The following is an 8,674-nucleotide window of genomic DNA, read 5'->3' on the forward strand; positions in this document are numbered from 1 at the left end:
TTACATATATATATATAGTCAAGGTTTCTGTGGTTTATCCGTTATACAGTGCTCAATACCGGGGTAGAGCGGAATATACGTTAGGTCAGGAAAAAACACAGAGGCCATTTCATCCCTACAAGCCTGTTTCGCAGGTTTCCCTGCTCTTCATACATGGCGTGGTACTAGTTTTTTTGCCGACACCTAGTGGCCACGATAAATAATTAAGTTAGGTTAATGACACAGTAAGCTGAATGATATGGACATGTTTGTTTCCACGATATTTTCTAATACGCTTTGTATCTTTATGTTATGTCTAAATCCCCTGAAGAGCAGGGAAACCTGCGAAACAGGCTTGTAGGGATGAAATAGCCTCTGTGTTTTCCTGACCTAACGTACATATATATGTATATATATTTATATGTGTATATATATATGTATATATATATATATATATATATATATATATATATATGTATATATATATATATGTACTGTATATATACTGTATATACATACACATATAATATTTGCTAGATAGGCCATACCCGCACTTACTTGCTATGCGTCTATGTCCTAGGTTAGCAGCCAAGATGAGCTTCTGGAATTTGTGTTACAAAGGTTTTATGATCATTTTTGTACCAAATAATATACTGCGAAAATCAGTTTGAATCAAGGATAGATTCTGCATCGAATCATCACCTAGGAATCAGAATCAAATGGAATCGAGAGGTATGTAAGAGTCACATCCCTATGGGTTTTGGGTCAATCAGCTTTAATTATCGCGTCCGTTGTTGCCAAACAACTGAGGCGATAATTCCATTTATTGTAATATTTGTGTGAAACCCAGCATGTTTACAATATGGTTTTATTCATGGCCTGTCTCTCTGATGTGCACCGCAGTCGACTATAAGCGAAGATTTCTCCGTTCTACCTCCGTGCTCAACATGAGTCACTTTCCAGAGCCAAGCATAACTGGTAGTGACAGGTGAAACTCTCGGGGTTAGATGTGCTACGACACCACAGGAGCTTAGCCCACTAATTCTGCTCTTTTTATGAGTGGGAAAGCTCCGGGTGAATGGGTGGAGCGGAGCCGTTCCTCATTTTTGGAATTCTTGCCACCTCTGAGAGGTAATTGTTGAATGAGGTAAATCAACAGTCGGCGAGGGAGCGTGCGCACACAGCTTCCCCTCGGCTTTTCTAAAGACAGGTGTGTGACACAGAGCCGGTTAAACGTTAATCCCCGTTGTGTGGATGTGCCGTTTCCTCGCCACACAGCTCCTGGTGACGAGTCCCAAACAGTCCTAACTTGGGACTGAGGACGGCTCCCTCCAGCCTGCGTCAGACCTCCAGCAGATAATCCACCATAGCTGGCATACCTGAGCACCTTGTCGGTCTCTCTGAGTCAGGCTGGCTCTTTGAGGGTTGACCATATAAGGCTGTTTTTTTAAATTGTCCAAAACCAGTGAACCTGTATGTACCTTTCAGCATTAATGGTGCCTTCACAGATGTGTAAGTTACCCATGTCTTGGGCACTAATACACCCCCATACCATCACACATGCTGGCTTTTACACTTTGCGCCTATAACAATCCGGATGGTTCTTTTACAACGTCCACAGTTTACAAAAACAATTTGAAATGTGGACTCGTCAGACCACTTTGCATCAGTCCATCTTAGATGAGCTTGGGCCCAACGAAGCCGGTGGCGTTTCTGGGTGTTGTTGATAAATGGCTTTCATTTTGCATAGTAGAGTTTTAACTGTGTTCCTGAGCCCATGTGGTGATATCCTTTACACACTGATGTCGTTTTTTGATGCAGTACCGCCTGAGGGATCTAAGGTCTGTAATATCACCGCTTACGTGCAGTGATTTCTCCAGAATCTCTGAAACTTTTGATGATATTACGGACCGTAGATGGTGAAATCCCTAAATTCCTTGCAATAGCTGGTTGAGAAATGTTGTTCTTAAACTGTTCAACAATTTGCTCACGCATTTGTTGACAAAGTGGTGACCCTCGCCCCGTCCTTGTTTGTGAATGACTGAACATTTCATGGAAGCTGCTTTTATACCCGATCATGGCACCCACCTGTTCCCAATTAGCCTGTTCACCTGTGGGATGTTCCGAATAAGTGTTTGTGTCATGTCTGTTGATCATGTTTTTGTTTAGTTATGTTCTGCTTGGTTTTTGGGCACTTTCTAGTTCCTGCTTTCACTCCCTTGCCTTGTCACCATGACTACTCATTAGTTTCACCTGTCTCACGTTTTGCACTCGCGCACCTGTCACAAATCATGTCTGTATTATTTAAGCCCATTGTTGCCCGGAAGTCAGCCTGACGACATTAACTCTGATACCTCCATGATTACGCGTCCACGCCGTAGTTCTATGATCTTTCCATGCTTGACCAAGTAAGTTTTGTTTCATGTCCTTAGTCTGTTTATGTGTTAATTTTGTTCATAGCCAAGTTTTGTACTTCCGCCCTTGTGCGCGCTTTTTGTTTGTTCCTTTTGATCATACTTGCCAACCCTCCCGTTTTTAGCGGGAGACTCCCGGTATTCAGCGCCTCTCCCGATAACCTCCCGGCAGAAATTTTCTCCCGACAAACTCCCGGTATTCAGCCGGAGCTGGAGGCCACGCCCCCTCCAGCTCAATGCGGACCTGAGTGGGGACAGCCTGTTCTCACGTCCGCTTTCCCACAATATAAACAGCTTTCCTGCCCAATGACGTCATAACTGTAGAATGATCGAGGGCGAGTTCTTGGTTTCTTATGTGGGTTTATTGTTAGGCAGTTTCATTAACGTCCTCCCAGCGCGGTAACAACACACAACAACAGCAGTCACGTTTAGTCTACCGTAAAGCAGTTCTTCTGCCGTAAACAGCAATGTTGTGAGACTCTTAAACAGGACAATACTGCCATCTACTGGATAGCCTCCAGAACACTGAAATTCAAGTATTTCTTTTATTTATATGTATAATTTAAAAAAAAAAATATATATATATATATATATATAGCTACAATTCACTGAAAGTCAAGTATTTCATACATATACATATATATATATATATATATATATATGAAATACTTGAGTTGGTGAATTCTAGCTTAAATGTATTCCCCTCTTAACCACGCCCCCGCCCACGCCCACCCACCCCCCACCTCCCGGTATCGGAGGTCTCAAGGTTGGCAAGTATGCTTTTGATAGTGTTGAAATAAATATGTCTTTACCTTCACGCCTTGCCCGCTCCAACTTTCCTTTACATTCCGAGAAAACAAAACACCCCATAGTCCACGTTTTGACAGTTTGATGAGCATTCCTCAACTTTCTCAGTCTTTTTTGCCACTTGTGCCAGCTTTTTTGAAACCTTTTGCAGGCATCAACTTCCAAATGAGCTAATATTTGCCAAAAAACAATAACGTTTTCCAGTTCGAACGTTAAGTATCTTGTCTTTGCAGTCTATTCAATTGAATATAGGTTGAAAAGGATTTTCAAATCATCGCATTCTGTTTTTATTTACCATTTACACAACGTGCCAACTTCACTGGTTTTGGGTTTTATACATAAGCCCATTTACTAAAGACGCCATGTTTTGGTGCATGCAGAATTCCATGCACATGTATCCCCTTAACTTGGATGTCATTGACACTCTGCGAAAGAAAAAAATAATGCAAGAAGCAATTACCTTTCCATGCCGCCGATGTGTGCGAGCGGAGTGGAGTTTCCCGCCCCAGGCAGTGGTGGAAGACGGCGAAATCCCAGACGTGGCAACACTTTGACATCCCATAACTTAAGGATCTGGTTCATATTCCCGCATTCCTACAGTCTGAATTTGGAGGATTATGTATTAGCCGTTATTTGCAGGGTTCTCCTTTTTCCAGACCTCCTATACATCTTAAAGCAGGGCTATTCAACTGGCGGCCCCGGGAATGACACCATGCGGGCCCCCGAGTTCAGGTCAAAATTTGGGAGGCAACCGTTTTTGCAGCAAATCCCTAAAAAAACACTCGAGTGCTCCTTGGAACACTGTAATCCAGGGGTCACCAACGTGGTGCCCGCGGGCACCCGGTAGCCCGTAAGGACCAGATGAGTAGCCCGCCGGCCTGTTCTAAAAATAGCTCAAATAGCAGCACTTACCAGTGAGCTGCCTCTATTTTTTAAATTGTATTTATTTACTAGCAAGCTGGTCTCGCTTTGCCCGACATTTTTAATTCTAAGAGAGACAAAACTCAAATAGAATTTGAAAATCCAAGAAAATATTTTAAAGACTTGGTCTTCGATCACTTGTTTAAATAAATTCATTAATTTTTTTACTTTGCTTCTTATAACTTTCAGAAAGACAATTTTAGAGAAAAAATACAACCTTAAAAATGATTTTAGGATTTTTAAACACATATACCTTTTTACCTTTTAAATTCCTTCCTTTTCTTTCCTGACAATTTAAATCAATGTTCAAGTAATTTTTTTATTTTTTATTGTAAAGAATAATATATACATTTTAATTTAATTCTTCATTTTAGCTTCTGTTTTTTCGACGAAGAATATTTGTGAAATATTTCCTCAAACGTATTATGATTAAAATTTAAAAAAATTATTCTGGCAAATCTAGAAAATCTGTAGAATCAAATTTAAATCTTATTTCAAAGTCTTTTGAATTTATTTTAAAATGTTTGTTCTGGAAAATCTAGAAGAAATAATGATTTGTCTTTGTTAGAAATATAGCTTGGTCCAATTTTTTATATATTCTAACAAAGTGTAGATTGGATTTTAACCTATTTAAAACATGTCATCAAAATTCTAAAATTAATCTTAATTAGGAAAAATTACCAATGATGTTCCATAAATTCTTTTTTTAAGTTTTTCTCTTCTTTTTTTCGGTTGAATTTTGAATTTGAAAGAGTCGAAATTGAAGATAAACTCTGTTTCAAAATTTAATTGTCATTTTTTTCGTGTTTTCTCCTCTTTTAAACCGTTCAATTAAGTGTAAATATCATTAATTATTAATAATAACATAGAGTTAAAGGTAAATTGAGCAAATTGGCTATTTCTGGCAATTTATTTAAGTGTGTATCAAACTGGTAGCCCTTCACATTAATCAGTACCCAAGAAGTAGCTCTTGGTTTCAAAAAGGTTGGTGACCCCTGCTGTAATCTGTAAACCAGACCTGGGCAAATTAAGGCCCGGGGGCCTCATGCGGCCCGTTACGCTTTCCAATCTGGCCCGCCGGACATTCCAAAATATTTTTTTTCGATCTTTAAGATGGAAAGTGTAGCTGCCATTATGATGTGCAGTGATGTTTTCTAATGACCGTAAGTCTTCAACTATACCAGGGGTGTCCAAAGTGCGGCCCGGGGGCCATTTGCGGCCCGCAGCTGATTGTTTACCGGCCCGCCAAACATTCTGCAAAAATTGCAAAATTGATAGTGTTGAGTATTAAACTCTGCGACTGTTTTTTTCAAATATTGACCATGTTGGGGTTCCGGTCAGAGAACACACAGTCATCATTTGGACTCCTCCAACTTTAATGGTGCATATGGGTGAGGGCGGACCTACGTCACTTCCGCCTACCAATCCCCTAGCAACCGGGAATTCGTTGAAAACAAACCAGCTCACAGCGAACACAGCATTGACAGAAAAAGCATTTAACGAGCGTTGTGGCTTGGAAGTCGGCGTTAAATCCTTCATTTACGCATTTTTACTTATTCGCATATCGTGTGAAAAAACGAAAATGTATTATTTGCGTCAGACTCGTCTCAGTGAACTTTAAAGCTTCTCAGGCTTAGCTTAGCTTGCTAGTTAGCTTAGCCTGTGCGCTCCTAAGAAAGAGACGCGGAAGTTATCAACAACTTTGTGTGAACACGCCGTACTTGTTGGAGCCCACGTCGAAGAAGAAGCGCTTGTTGTCCACAGTCATCGACGAGCCCTCCGGCAGCTCCGCGGGCTCCTCGTCCACGCCGTAATCGTCAATAAGTTTGGCCAAAGCGTCGCGGAACTCGATAAGTCCCTGCGCCGGGAGCACGATGGTCTGACCCCAAGCCGGGCCCCCTGTTCACGGTCTGCCGGATCCTCAAGAACCATCCCCGCTGGTTCTCTTTCAGGTCCATGTAGTACTTCCGATTCTCCCGCACTAGGAACTCGCTTTTCAGGGCCCGCCGCGGCTCCTCCTGCACCATGCCCGGGTTGCTGGGACCCAACTGGGCGTAGTGTTCGATGAAGTCCCCCAAGTAGTCGCGGAACTCGACCGCCACCGACATAGACAGCGTGAGGCGGCTCTTGTTGCCACCGGCCCCGACTTCGGCTATCTTCAAGAAGCGGCCTTTGGCGTTCTGCTTGACGTCCAAGTAGAAGCGTTCGTTTTCCCGGTGTAAAGCTGCGAGCCATTTGTCTCGTCTCTGTGGGCTTTTATCACGCTTTGGCAGAACAAAATACAACCTTTGTTTTCCCTGTTTCCAGTCGTGGTTAGCACAACCAAAAATAACACAGTTTTTCGGCATTTTTGAGGCAGAATGACGGGTTTAACCAGCGTAGGTCGACAGGTTAAAGAGTAATGGCAACGGTTTGTTTTCAACGCCAGTCTGGTTGCTATGGCTCGAAGAACCCGTATGTAGCTCAGTTGCCCGGATGTCGGCCCTCACCCATTGGTTTAGGTTCATTTAGTTAGTTAGTTAGTATCTGTAAACCACAAGCAAACACCCATCAACATTTATGTAATTTAACTAAACAACAATATATATATATGCTCAAAGTAAAATACTAGAGACATAATATATTGCATTTCCACAATGGCATATGAGCTAGCCACATTAGCAGCAGCAATGCTATCCTTAACAGGGAGATGTTAGCTCGTAGCATTCTGACAACACAGCATCAATAATATTATTAAAACACCCCTAAATGTTACACAAACACAGTGATGTCTATTAACAAACTAAATTAGTCTTATATAATAATCAACATACTCACATCGTCAATGACTAGAGCACCGATTAAACGTAGCAGAGAAACAAGTCAGCACACATTAACACACGTCAAAAGGGAAGCGGAAGTGACCCCTACAGGAAGGAAGCGGAAGTGACACTGTCATGAAATGCTTCAAAATAAAGTATCTGAAAACGTAGATAAACTTGGAGAATTCTTAACAGATAGTATTGCAAAAATAAAAATAAACATTTAAAAAAGTGGTATGGGGTGAAATCTAACTAGAAAAAGTTGCAATGTTGACACAAAAGCTGCCATGCAGGCTGTTTTTTTTTCTTTTGTCTTTCTTTATTTGTCTTTTTTTTGCCATTGCTCAAAAAAAAAAAAAAGACAAAAAAATCTATGTTATAATGAATTATTGACCTATTCAAGGCTCCAATTACTTCAAAAATGTCACTTTAAAATGTTTTATGTGGAAAAAAATATTGCATATATTGTGTGGTTGCCATATAAAAACATCAAAGATTTATTTCACAAAAGAGCATAAAAACAAACAAAATAATAGTTCCAGCATAAAATGGACAGATATATCTGAAGTTGATCTCGTAACTTAAGTGTTGAAAGTAAAAAAAAACAACTAATAAAAATGTATCACTTTATGAGTGGGGGACCTTTTGGATCCCAAATATATTTAGTGGGATTTTATTAATATTTTCACTGTATTCTCAAAAATATTGAAGAATTAAAATCAATGGTGTCCTGCATTATTGATCTTTTAGAGCTCTAATTCCTAAATACTGCATATTTCCAGTTTTGCTATAAAAAACAAAGTTGTCTTTGACAGAAAATCAACCTGAAGTTGATATAGAGATGTACTGTAAGCGTTAAATAAAATATAATAATAATAATTTGACTTATTTTTAACATTTTAATGACTGAGACCCTTTATGGTCCCCGGGAGCCTTAAAGGTTAAAACATGTTTTTAAATATATTTTGTTATGGTTTGAAAATGAAAAATATCAAAATGGGCCCCACATGCTTACATTTTTCCGTGTGTGGCCCTCAGTGGAAAAAGTTTGGACACCCCTGAACTGTACAAAGTATTTCAATGGTTGGAATCTGTGCTTTTGCATGATATACTAGTTACTATGGTCATCTAATTAGTTACTATGGTCATCTAATTAGTTACTATGGTCATCTAATTAGTTACTATGGTAATCTAATTAGATACTATGGTAATCCAAGTCACAGCAGCTCAGACGAGGCACCAAGCAGTGTGGGTGGGGAGCGTTTCCGCAGACGCGGAAGGAGATTTTTACAACAAAGTTCTAAAGCTTAGTGATATATAACATATATCAGATTGTAGGTGTTTTTTTTTTTCCCCCTTTGCGTTCATATTTCGCTGTTTGTTGCATTTTTTTTATTGTAAAATATGTCGATCGAGAATGGGTGTTCATATGTTGTCAATATTCAGTGTTTTATCGTTCTTAGTTAATATTGTAAATCCCACATTCTTTATTTCCATGTACATTCTGGGTGTCTCATTCAGTAAAAAAATAAATAAAATTCCATTCTGTTTTTTATGGCGGTCTGTCATAACGTTTTTAGCTTTCAATCAGACATTATTGTGAGGTTTTGTATTAGTGTTCCTAAAATAGATATACTGGCCCCTCGACACATTTTTTGCTCTAAATGTGGCCCCCCGTGGCAAAATAATTACCCAGGCCTGCTGGAAACTTTACCCACCTGGCTGTTTACCAAGAAGTTGGGTCCCCTTCCC

At 39.9% G+C, this 8,674-nt stretch overlaps 1 pseudogene; it reads right to left on the minus strand.

The window, feature by feature from the left end:
- Positions 1–3,794: 3,794 nt before the first annotated feature.
- On the minus strand, positions 3,795–6,394 carry LOC133661314 (transcriptional activator protein Pur-alpha-like; annotated as a pseudogene).
- Between the last annotated feature and the right edge of the window lie 2,280 nt (positions 6,395–8,674).

The sequence above is a fragment of the Entelurus aequoreus genome, linkage group LG12 (genome assembly GCF_033978785.1).
Source record: "Entelurus aequoreus isolate RoL-2023_Sb linkage group LG12, RoL_Eaeq_v1.1, whole genome shotgun sequence".
NCBI classification, from domain to species: domain Eukaryota; kingdom Metazoa; phylum Chordata; class Actinopteri; order Syngnathiformes; family Syngnathidae; genus Entelurus; species Entelurus aequoreus.